The sequence below is a fragment of the Schistocerca gregaria genome, chromosome 1, assembly GCF_023897955.1.
Source record: "Schistocerca gregaria isolate iqSchGreg1 chromosome 1, iqSchGreg1.2, whole genome shotgun sequence".
NCBI classification, from domain to species: domain Eukaryota; kingdom Metazoa; phylum Arthropoda; class Insecta; order Orthoptera; family Acrididae; genus Schistocerca; species Schistocerca gregaria.
The window spans coordinates 941,866,602-941,879,752 of record NC_064920.1 but is presented as its reverse complement, the minus strand read 5'-3'; the positions used below and the strand labels follow the sequence as shown (position 1 = coordinate 941,879,752).

General features: G+C 41.8%; 1 protein-coding gene across 1 annotated transcript in view; it reads right to left on the bottom strand.

Moving 5' to 3' along the window:
• The window catches only part of LOC126275659 (short/branched chain specific acyl-CoA dehydrogenase, mitochondrial), a 55,961-nt gene that overhangs the window by 39,798 nt on the left and 3,012 nt on the right, over positions 1-13,151 (bottom strand). The window lies entirely within an intron of this gene.

The following is a 13,151-nucleotide window of genomic DNA, read 5'->3' as shown; positions in this document are numbered from 1 at the left end:
TCAGAACCAGATTTTAAAGTGCAAGTCATTTCCAGAGGCAGATGTGGACTCTGACCACAATAATGTAGGAAATTAAGGAGATGGGACCTGAAAATCAGGAAAGAACCAGAGGTTGAGAGTTTTATAGGGAGCATTAGGCAACAGATGACTAGAATAGGGGAAAGGAATACAGTAGAGGATAAAGGGTGGCTTTAAGGGATGTAATAGTGAGGACAGAAGAGGAGCAAATAGGCAAAAGAAAAAGTCTAGTAGAAATTCTTGGGTAGGACAAGAGATCTTGAATTTAACTGATGAAAGGAGAAAACATAAAAATGTAGCAAATGAAGCAAACGAAAGGGAATACAAATGCTTAAAAAAAAAAAAAAAAAAAAAAAAAAAAAAAAAAAAAAAATAGACTGACAGGAACTGCAAAATGGCTAAGCAGGATTGGCTACAGGACAAATGTAAGGATTTAGAAGCATATTTCACTAGGTTGGTTTGTTGGTTGGTTTAAAAGAGAGGGGGGAGGGGGACCAAATTGAGAGGTCTCATCGGTCCCTTGTTCCGTGTAGAACAATACACAAGGAAAAGAAGAAAACAAAGAAGACTTACAGCACAATAACAGGAGAAAGGAAGAACCACAAGAATGTCAGAAGGTCAACTAACACTACAACGGACAAAACAGGGCAATAAAACCACAGAGAACCGCAAGAAACAGGGAGAAGAGATTAAAAACAAGAAAGCAGATTACCACGGCTGTCCGACAATGAGAGTAAAAAAAGGAGAAGCCAGCCACTCTGTAACATATTAAAACCTCCACTCTAAAAGCCCTAGGGTGGAGGACACCCTCACGGCTACAATGTAAAACTAAAGCTGCTGTTAAGGCATTATTGCCCAACACCAAAGGTAGAGTGCTGGAAAAGTTAAAAGCCCGCCGCAGAGCGGCTAAAAGTGGGCAAACCAGCAAGAGGTGGATGACTGTCATTTGAGAGCCACAGTGACACTGAGGTGGGTCCTCGCGACAGAGGAGGTAACCATGTGTGAGCCACATATTGCCAATGTGGAGCCAACAAAGGGCAACTGATTCCCTGCGAGAAGCCTGCAGGGAAGACTTCCACACATTCACAGTCTCCTTAATGACATGCAGTTTGTTGTGCACACTTATGCCACTCCGGCTCCCAAAGCCGAAAAACCTTGAGGCTTAAGACAGAACACAGCTCAGTTTCAGAGATGCCCATCTCCAGGAGCAATTTCCACGTAGCCTGTTTGGCCAGCCTGATAGCAACTCCTTTGCCTGGGATTCCGACGTGTCCTCGGGTCCACACAAACACCACTGAATGACTGGACCATTCCAAGGCGGAGATGGACTCTTGGATGTTCGCTACCAAAGGATGGCAAGGGTAACACTGGTCGATAGCTTGTTAGCTGCTCAGGGAGTCAGAACAGATAAGAAATGACTCACCAGAACAGGAACGGTTCACGAGAAATGGTCACAAGCTCTGCAGTGAATACATTGCAGCCAGTGGGCAAGGAATGCTGTTAAATATGGCCTCTGTGGACATGGGCAAAGCCATCAGTGTAATGAACTTCAGAGCTCCGGAACTCGTTCTAAATGCTCCGGATGCTGGGCGAATGCCACAGCGGTGCACTGGGTCTAGTAAACGCAAGGCTGAGGGTGCCACCAAACCGTAAACCAGATTCCCATACTCAAGGTGGGATTGAACAAGGGCTCTGTTGAAATGCAGCAGTGTAGAGCGACCTACACCCCAGTTGGTGTTGCTCAGGCAGTGGAGGACCTTGAGGTGCTACCAGAACTTCCGCTTAAGCTGATGAAGGTGAGGTAGCAAAGTCAGTCGGTCATCGAAAACCAGTCCTAAGAATCGGTATGTCTCCACTTCAGTGAGTGGATCGACATTAAGACGAAGTTCAGGTTCTGGATGAACAGTACGGCGATGACAGAAGTGCACGACACATGACTCTGCAGCTGAAAACTGGAAGCTATGGGCTAGAACCCATGACTGTGCCTTGTGAATGACTCCCTGTAGGCACCACTCAGCAACACCAGTACTAGCAGAGCAATACGAAATGCAGAGGTCATCCGCATACAGGGAAGGGGACACTGACAGCCCTACAGCTGCTGCTAGGCCGTTAATAGCGACTAAAAATAGAGAGACACTCAATGTGGAGCCCTCCAGAATGCCATTCTCCTGAATACAGGGGGATTATTGGAGGCACCAACTTGGACACGGAAAGTATGGAGCGACAGGAAGTTTTGGATAAAAATCGGGAGAAGGCCCCAGAGGTCCCACTCATACAATGTGGCAAGGATATGTCACCAGATCATGTAGTATGCTTCACGTAAGTCAGAAAAGACGGCAAACAGATGTTAGCGTCTGGAAAAGGCTGTTTGGATGGCAGACTCAATGGAAACAAGATTAGCAGTGGTAGAGCGACCTTGGCGGAAGCCGCCCTGACATGGAGCCAGTAGGCCACGTGACTCCAGGACCCAACCCAACTGCCAATACACCACAGGTTCTAACAGCTTACAGAGAACGTTGGTGAGGCTGACGGGGCGATAGCTATCCACATCAAGTGGATTTTTACCGGTTTTTAGTACCGGAATGATGGTTCTCTCCCACCACTGCGATGAAAAGACGCCATCGCACCAGACCTGGTTCAAGATGATGAGGAGATATCACTTACAGTCAGACAAGAAATGTTTAATCATTTTACTGTGAATCCGATCTGGCCCAGGAGCTGTGTTGGGACAATGTGCAAGAGCGCTGAGGAGCTTGCACTCTGTAATTGGGGTGTTATACGGTTCATGTGGTGTGTAATAAACGAGAGGACTTTCCATCCGCCGTTTGAGGGTGGAAAACATTGGGGGATAGTTCTTCAATGCATACGTTCAAGCATAGTGCTCAGTCAAGTGCTTGGCAATTGTGTTTGTGTCAGTAGAGAGCACACCATTTATGTTAACGCCAGGGACACCTGTTGAGGTCTGGTACCCAAAAAGACGTCTGATCTTTGTCCAGACTTGGGAAGGTGACACGGCACCCAATGGTCGGGACCTACCTCTCCCAAAACTCCTGTTTCCGTCATTTTATAAGCAGGTTAACAAGAGCACAGAGCCGCTTAAAGGCTGTTAGGTGCTCTAGGGAAGCGTGCCTGCTTATGTCACTGTAGAGCTCGCCGACACTCTTTAAATTGCCTCAGCGATTTCTGGCAACCACCAAGGAACTGTCTTCGCCAGGGGCACCCTAGAGAACAAAGGACCGCATTTTCCACTGCTGAAATTACCGTTGTAGTGACCTGCTCAATCACAACATTGATGTCACCATGTGGGGGAGATTCAACGGTGACAGCAGAGGTGAAGGTTACCCAGTCTGCCTTGTTCAAAGCCCATCTGTGTAGACGTCTGTGGGCCTGATGCCAGGGGAGTGACAGGAAGATGGGAGAAGTGGTCACTATCGCACAGGTCATTATGTGCTCATCTGGGCTGCAAATTGATAAATCAACGGCCAAGTAACTACCATGAGCCACACTAAAATGTATGGCGGCCCCAGAATCTAAGAGGCAGAAGTCGAGTTGGGACAGTAAATTTTCAACATCTCTGCCATGCCCAGTAAACATGGTGCTACCCCACAAGGGATTATGGGTGTTAACATCTTCCATTACTGCACCACCTGGAGGGAGATATACATTGCAGACAGTTATTTCCTGTTTCGTCCATATCCTGACAACCACAGCTTCAGGAGGAGTTTGAAGAGGCACAGGTTCACTACATACCGAGTTCAGGACATGAACGTAAACTCCACCTGACACTAATATATTCCCTACAGTTCTTGTAATATCCCCTGTATCCGCGAAGTCCAGGGCTCTGCATTGCTGGGAACCAGGTTTCCTGTAGGGCAATGCAGAAAGCAGGTGTAAAGCTTAACAGTCGATGAATATGAGACTGGGAAGGCACGAGACAATGAGACAGTCTGTGCCTCAGGATCACCCGCTGCCACCGACTTATTTCGTGAAAAGGCTATATCCATATCCACAGACGCCAGAATCTTCACCTTATCCTCAGACGCAGAACTTGTAGGCAGCGGTGGTGTGGGTGCCACAGCAATTCCCTGGTCTTGGGGGGGTCTTCTTTCTGGATTTCTCTCGCTGGGAGGGCTTCACCAATTCAGTCTCCGAGACTGAGGATGATTGTGAAGCCCAACGGCCAGCTGCTTTTGGGCACTTCAGGCTTCTTGGGTACTATGTCACCCTTGAAGGCGAAGATGAAGGCACCTGTGGCAACCTGATTATCCCTATGACCCCAATGGACGCGCCGGACAAAATGAACCATCATCACTCTAAGTTGGCGCGCAGCTCATCGTCAGACTTCAAAAGAAGGTCCCTGCAGTGTATAATACCCTGAATCATAGTTAAGCTCTTATGAAGTATGACGGTGATAGAAACGTCCCCCAGATTGTCACAAGCGAGTAATGCCTGTGACTGGGCAGAGGATGCCGTTTTTATCAAGACTAACCCTGACTTGAGGCTTCATCAAGGCAAAGGAGTCCCCATCAGCTCTCATACATACGAGGTATCGGGGCAAATGAGGTTCGCTGCCACCCTTAGCCTGGCATTCCTCCCATGGTGTGGCCAGGGAGGGGGACAATTTAGGATCATACTTCCTTGCTTTTTACTGAGACTTTGAATGCTTAGAGACTGCTGGCATTTGATCACCAGCAAGTGATCGCGCATCATCCGCCCTGATGCCACCCACTCTGACCAGGGGCCCTCCCCATGGGTGCCGCCCAACCACAGCAAAGGCCAACTGGCAGGATGGCCATTGCTGGGAGTCTTGATGCCCCAGGGTGACTGACATCTACTCCTTGGCATACATGGGGAGTTAATGGCGCAGGCATCAGCAGAGCTATCCCTGTGTAGTCACGGGGCTACAACCAACAGGGTACATGGTGGTTCCACCACAACAGACTGGCTACTGTGCTGGATATGGGGTGCAAAGAATTCCATGATCATTTTCGGTGCAGAAAATGACATTGCATAATGGGTGGAGGCAAACGCACTCAGGAGAGTGTCCTCACTCAAGATATGAAGGACAAGCAGGACTGTAATGCCACAATGAGAAAGTGGGCTAAAGGTCTCAATGCACAATGGACACGATGCACCATGTAAGGCGCTCTTCCCCAATCGGCTCGCTCTTCAGAAAAATTTTGAAAAATGGAGGTCAAACCCTACAGGAGACAATGGCATAAAGGCCAAAAGATATGAGACTCCTTTTAGTCACCTCATATCAGGCAGGAATACCTCAGGCCTTTTCTAACCCCCAGGCCTGCAGGGGGATTTCATTAGGGGAAAAATAGGCAAGGCCTACAGGAAAATTAATGACGCCTTTTCAAAAAAAAAAAAAAAAAAAAAAAAAAAAAAAAAAAAAAAAAAAAAAAAAAAAAGAGAGAGAGAGAAACAGCTGTGTGAATACCAAAAACACAGATGAAAAACCAGTCTCAAGCAAAGAAAAGAAAGCTGATAGGGGAAGGGTTATGTAGAGGGTCTAGACAAGGAAGCTAAACTTGAAGACAATATTACAGAAATGGAAAAAGATATAAATGAAGATGATATGAGAGCTATAATAAAGCAAGAAGTATGTGACAAAAACATTGAAAGGTCTTAATTCAAAATAAGACCCCAGTTGTAGATGACATACCGTCAGAACTACTGATAACCTCAGGAGAGCCGGACATGACAAATTCTTTCCATCTGGTATACAAGATGTACGACGTAGGCGAAATACCTTCTCACTTCCAGAAGAATTTAATAGTTCCAATTCCAAAGAAGTCAGTTGCTGTCAGGTGTGATAATTACTGAACAATCAGTTTAGTAAGTCTTGGTTGTAAATACTAACATGAATTCTTTACAGAAGAAGAATGGAAAAACTTGTCTTTGAAATTTTTGAAGGCAGCAGGGGTGCAATAGAGGAAGTGAAAGGCTGTTTACAACTTTTATAGAAACCAGACAGCAGAAGAGTGGAGGAGCATGAAAGGGAAGCAGTGACTGAGAAGGGAGTGAGACAGGGTTGCCTATCCCTGATGTTATTCAATCTGTACCTTGAGCAAGCAGTAAAGGAAACCAAAGAAAAATCTGTAATAGTAATTAAAGTTCAGAGACAAAAAAAAAAAAGAACTCTGAGGTTTGTCAGCAACATTGTAATCCTGTGAGACAAAGCAAATAATTTGGAAGTTTAGTTGAACGGAATGGACAGGGTCTTGGAAGGAGGATAGAAGATGAACATCAACAAATGCGAAACAAGGATAATGGAATGTAGTTGAATTAAATCAGGCAATGCTAATGGAATTGGAAACAAGACACTTAAGATAGTAGATGAGTTTTGCTATTTGAGCAACATTATATTTTCTGAAGAAGAGAAATTTGTTAACATCGAATACAGATTTAAGTGCTAGGAAGTCTTTTCTGGAGTTATTTGTCTAAAGTGTAACCGTGTATGGAAGTGACATGGATGATTCACAGTTTAGATAAGACGGGAATAGAAACTTTTGAAATGTAGTGCTACAGAAAAATGCTGAAGATCAGATGGGTACACCATGTAACTAATGAGGTAGTACTGACCAGAACTGGGGAGAGAGGAAGTTTGTGGCACGAATTGACCCAGAAACAGTTGATAGGACATATTCAGAGACATCAAGGGTTCACCAATTTAGTACTGGAGGGAAGTGTGGGAGATAAAAATCGTAGAGGGAGGCCAAGATGATGATAATAAGCATGCACATTAATACAGATGTCGATTGCAATACTTAAGATGATGTGGCTCGCACAGGATAAGGTGTGGAGAGCTGCATCAAACCAGTCTTCAGACTTAAGATCAGAACAACAGAGAAAATATCCTAACAATGAATTTAAGTAGGCAGAGGTAACACTCGCTGAGTGACTGACAGTGTGAATCATTTCTTCTTCTATTATTACATTCATGAATATTACTCTTGTTTTTGATTTGTGGTCGATTGTTGACAAGAAACTTCATAAAGGAGTAACACATAGTAAGGCTGCTGTCAGTATGACCAAACGCTGTCTAAAAGAGGGTCTGGAGTGAACACCCCATTACACACTTCTTTCCAACAGATACCAGCATCTTACAGTTTCAAAAGATGCCACATTTTGGGTCTGCATAGAACTGGATCATTTGAAGTGTCACACTCAATGTGAAAGATTGCTTGCATGTGTTTGAAACTAAGGCCAGACCACCAACACATTGCAAACACAACTGCAATTCTGTGGCCAATATTGCTACTGATGACACTAAATGCATGCTTGTTTCTATTTACATTTGGAGGTAATAACTCTGCTGCTGCCTGCCATGTTGCTGATTCAACATGGACTGATTAAGGCATCAAACTGTGCAGCTGTCATACGATACTGAAGAGGGCCCTGGAAATGTGACAAATTTTCTTCTAATAATTTGGAAAATATTTTGAGTAGATTTCCCCACCATATTTTAGTTCTGGGTGGAGATTTTAATTTGCCGGATATAGACTGGGAGACTCAAACGTTTATAACGGGTGGCAGGGACAAAGAACCCAGTGAAATTTTTTCAAGTGCATTATCTGAAAACTGCCTTGAGCAGTTAAACAGAGAACCGACTCGTGGCGACAAAATATTAGACCTTCTGGTGACAAACAGATCAGAAATATTTGGAACAGTTGATGCAGAACAGGGAATCAGCGGTCATAAAGTGGTCACTGCATCGATGATTTCAGCCGTAAATAGAAATATTAAAAAAGGTAGGAAGATTTTTTTGTTTAGCAAAAGTGACAAAAAGCAGATTACAGAGTACCTGATGGCTCAACACAAAAGTTTTGTCTTAAGTACAGATAGTGTTGAGGATCAGTGGACAAAGTTCAAAACCATCGTACAATATGCATTAGATGAGTATGTGCCAAGCAAGATCATAAGAGATGGGAAAGAGCCACTGTGGTACAACAAGTGTTAGAAAACTGCTGTGGAAGCAAAGGGAACTTCACATCAAACATAAACATAGCCGAAGCCTTGCAGACAAACAAAAATTACATGAAGCAAAATGTAGTGTGAGGAGGGCTATGCGAGAGGCATTCAATGAATTAAAAAGTAAAGTTCTATATACTGACTTGGCAGAAAATCCTAAGAAATTTTGGTCATATGTGAAAGTGGTAGGTGGATCAAAACAAAATGTCCAGACACTCTGTGACCAAAATGGTACTGAAACAGAGGATGACTAAATGTCTTTTTCCAAAGTTGTTTCACAGAGGAAGACTGTACTGTAGTTCCTTCTTTAGATTGTCGCACAGATGACAAAATGGCAGATATCGAAATAGACAAAGGGATCCAGAAACAATTGAAATTGCTCAAAAGAGGGAAGGCCGCTGGACCTGATGGCATACCAGTTTCATTTTACACAGAGTACGCGGAGGAATTTGCCCCACTTCTTGCAGCAGTGTACCGTAGGTCTCTAGAAAAGCGTAGCGTTCCAAAGGATTGGAAAAGGGCACAGGTCATCCCCGTTTTCAGGAAGGGACGTCAAACAGATGTGCAGAACTATAGACCTATATCTTTAACGTTGACCAGTTGTAGAATTTTGGAACACGTATTATGTTCGAGTATAATGACTTTTCTGGAGACTAGAAATCTACTCTGTAGAAAACAGCATGGGTTTCGAAAAAGACGGTCTTGTGAAACCCAGCTCGCGCTATTCGTCCACGAGACTCAGAGGGCCATAGACACGGGTTCCCAGGTAGATGCCGCGTTTCTTGACTTCTGCAAGGCGTTCGATACAGTTCCCCACAGTCGTTTAATGAACAAAGTAAGAGCATATGGACTATCAGACCAATTGTGTGATTGAATTGAAGAGTTCCTACATAACAGAATGCAGCATGTCATTCTCAATGGAGAGAAGTCTTCCGAAGTAAGAGTGACTTCAGGTGTGCTGCAGGGGAGTGTCATAGGACTGTTGCTATCCACAGTATACATAAATGACCTTGTGGATGACATCAGAAGTTCACCGAGACTTTTTGCAGATGATGCTGTGGTGTATCTGCCAGACTGCAATTCATTGGAAGAATCCTAAAGAAATGCAATCCGAAAACAAAGGAAGTAGGTTACATTACGCTTGTTCGCCCACTGCTTGAATACTGGTCGGCAGTATGGGATCCGTACCAGAGAGGGTTGATAGAAGAGAGAGAGAAGATTCAACGGAGAGCAGCACGCTTCATTACAAGATCATTTAGTAATCACGAAAGCGTTACGGAGATGATAGATAAACTCCAGTGGAAGACTCTGCAGGAGAGACTCTCAGTAGCTCGGTACGGACTTTTGTTAAAGTTTCGAGAACGTACCTTCACCAAAAAGTCAAGCAGTATATTTCTCCCTCCTACATATATCTCGCGAAGAGACCATGAGGATAAAATCAGAGAGATTAGAGCCCACACAGAAGCATATCGACAACCCTCCTTTCCACGAACAATACGAGACTGGAATAGAAGGGAGAACCGATAGAGGTACTCAAGGTAAACTCCGCCACACATCGTCAGGTGGCTTGCGGAGTATTGGTGTAGATGTAGATGAAAATTCCTAAATTATAAAAAAATACTAAGTTATAGCAAGACTCCTTCCAATATTAGCAAACACAGGAAGAATACGGTAGAGAGGAACAAAATATAGAAAAACGGTAATATTTTGGGAGAGTTGCCAAATAAAGTTTATAAGACAATGTGTTTTGATTTTTAAAAACTTATTTCCTTTATGGTTTACATGAGCCAAATGAAACTGAGCACACAATGGATAGGGAATGAACAAGTCTATGACAAAGCAATTCTGTATGAGATAAAACAAATTCTAGCTATTATTACTTAGCAGCAGTACAATTCCTTGTAGTTAAAAAAGAGAGAGAAAGAGAGGAAACACCTGTCACGGTAAAAAGTTTTGAACTGGTGTCATAACATGGAAACATGGACAATGTTACGAAATTTTCAGTAATGCGCTTTTATATACCTAGACCTCAGATAAACAGTGTGCGAGTACATCTGTACCAAATAGGGGTGTGCTAATAATGATGTGCAGCAACAGTATTATCATCATCATCTTCTTTCCTTTCTCAGACCTTAGGTCTGGTTAAAAATGGAAAGTGACGCGGACCTTGATCAAGGGTGACTTCCTTTTAACTGTACGGTATATGTTACATTGCATTTAGGAACTTTCAGGTAATTGAACATGTATCAACAATTGCAGATTTCTGTAGTTGTATATAAAGTTTGGATGTAGCTGTATTGCGTTGATGTACTGGTGGATATTGTGTGGTGTGACTCCTGTAGTTGATAGTATAATTGGTATAATGCCAACTTTATCCTGATGCCACATGTCTGACTTCCTCAGCCAGTTGGATTTATTTTTCAATTTTTTCTCCTGTTTTCTTCTGTATATTTGTTGTATTGGGTATGGATATTTCAATTAGTTGTGTTAATTTCTTCTTTTTATTGGGGAGTATGATGTCAGGTTTGTTATGTGGTGTTGTTTTATCTGTTATAATGGTTCTGTTCCAGAATAATTTGTAATCATCATTTTCCAGTACATTTTGTGGTGCATACTTGTATGTGGGAACATGTTGTTTTATTAGTTAATGTTGTAAGGCAAGCTGTTGATGTATTATTTTTGCTACATTGTCATGTCTTCTGGGGGTATTCTGTATTTGCTAGTATTGTACATCCGCTTGTGATGCGATCTACTGTTTCCATTTGTTGTTTGCAAAGTCTACATTTATCTGTTGTGGTATTGGGATCTTTAATAATATGCTTGCTGTAATATCTGGTGTTTATTGTTTGATCCTGTATTGCAATCATGAATCCTTCCATCTCACTGTATATATTGCTTTTCTTAGTCATGTGTTGGATGCGTCTTGATTGATTTGTGGCTGTGTTAGATGATACGGGTGGTTGTCATGTAGCGTTTTCTTTTTCCAATTTACTTTCTTCGTATCTGTTAATGTTATGTGATCTAAAGGGTTGTAGAGGTGGTTATGAAATTGTAGTGGTGTAGCCGATGTATTTATATGAGTGATTGCTTTGTGTATTTTGCTAGTTTCTGCTCGTTCTATAAAGAATTTTCTTAAATTGTCTACCTGTCCATAATGTAGGTTTTTTATGTCGATAAATCCCCTTCCCCCTTCCTTTCTGCTTAACGTGAATCTTTCTGTTGCTGAATGTATGTGATGTATTCTACATTTGTGGCATTGTGATCATGTAAGTGTATTGAGTGCTTCTAGGTCCGTGTTTATTATTATTATAACGTAAGCGTGTAACAATGATTGGGTATAATTCCAAATTACCTATTATAGGCTAGTTGTTAACTGGACCGGCAGAACAGAGATACTTCACAAGCACCTTTGTTTGACAAGAAATTTGGATGTTAAATTGGTTTGCAAGATACTAAAGAGCTTGCCCCAGGCTGTATATTATAAACACTATCGGCAATAGCAAATATGTCCAGACACAGTTTGGTTCTATATTCTTTGTAATAAAACAAAGAAGTTGCAATATCTGCCTTATGTCAGTAACTTGTCATGGCAATGAAGTTACATTCTTTTGCACATTAAATTTCCTTGAAGGAAATAGTGATGAACCAGTATCCGCTTGATTGTGTTCTATTGTAAGTATTCTAGTACTAATTCTACACAAACAAACTGTCCACACAAACACTACAGATCGTTCAAAGTAAGATGGTGTTTTGACTAAATATGGTTCTTTCAAAAACTGTAGCTATTATATCAAGAGAGCTCCTATAATGTATCAGAACAAGCCAGACTCTTCACTTCCACAAATTTCCTGAAAGCCACACTAAGTCTTCAAGCTACTTCTCTCTTCTTACACATACATTCCCAAAATTTGCTATTTGCAATCAAATAAATGCATCATTTACATATTTATGTTCCATGTAATTGCCACAACTGGTTTTGGCCCCCCTGAGGCCATTTTCCAGAGCTAGTACATCTATCATTGCAGGAGTCCACTGACAAACATCTGTGCCATGGGGGCAGGTAGAGAGGGGCTTTGAAAAGTTTTTTAAAGGATAGTTACAATGGGAATTTATGGCACATAAATTAAAAATATATTTTTGCAAGCACAGAGTCAAAACACTGTCTGAAAGTTTGGCATCATTCATACATTGAATTCAGGAAGTGAAATTGTAAAGTCTTTGGGGTCTGAGGTTGCAAACTTCTGTTCCAAGAAATATGCACTTCTGTAAGTCTGAGTAATGTTCCTAACAAAAATTCATGGGAGTAGCATCGCAACAATTTTGTTTTTATTAAGAAGTAAAACTGGTAAACAATAATAATGGGCAATAATCAATGTAAACAATAATAATGGGCATTAACCAATGTACATTCATCAGGAATCAATATGAATTACAAAATGATTTATACACAACATCCGCATAGTACAAAAAGTAGCAACTGATCCTCAACAATAAAAGGTGTGAGGTCCTCAACATGAGTACTTTTAAATGTTTGTTAGATTTCAGTTACAAAATAAATTATGCCAATTTACAGGTTGTCGATGCTATTAAATACCCATGGATTACAACTATGTATAACTTAAATTGGAACAATCACATAGAACATGTTGTGGGGGAAGGCAAACTGAAGGCAGTATTCTGTTGGCAGAACACTTAGAAGATCTGACAAATGAACTAGGAGAGTAATACGTGCAATAAGTGAGTTGCAGTGGCAATCATTAAAACGAATGCGTTTTTCACTGCAGTGAGATTTTTTCATAATATTTCAATTGACAACTTTCTCCTCCAAATGAAAAAAATATTCTATATAGGGAGAAACAACCAGCAGAATAAGAGAAATCTAAGCTCACACAAATGTATAGAGTACATTTCATCATACACACTATCTGATAGTGAAATTACGTGACAGTCAGAAACTGCTTCTCTTTTAAGCCTTATCCATTATCTTATCATCATCATTGTTACTTCCCCCTTAAGGAGAGTACCAGAACACAATGAGTTTTCATGGCATTTCTTTCTGTCCATTTCTTTCTTGTTTTCTTCCCTTTGGGGATTTGCTGAAATTTGTGTTTTCTGATTTTCTTTCCTGTATGTCATGTCTACTGTGGAAATAT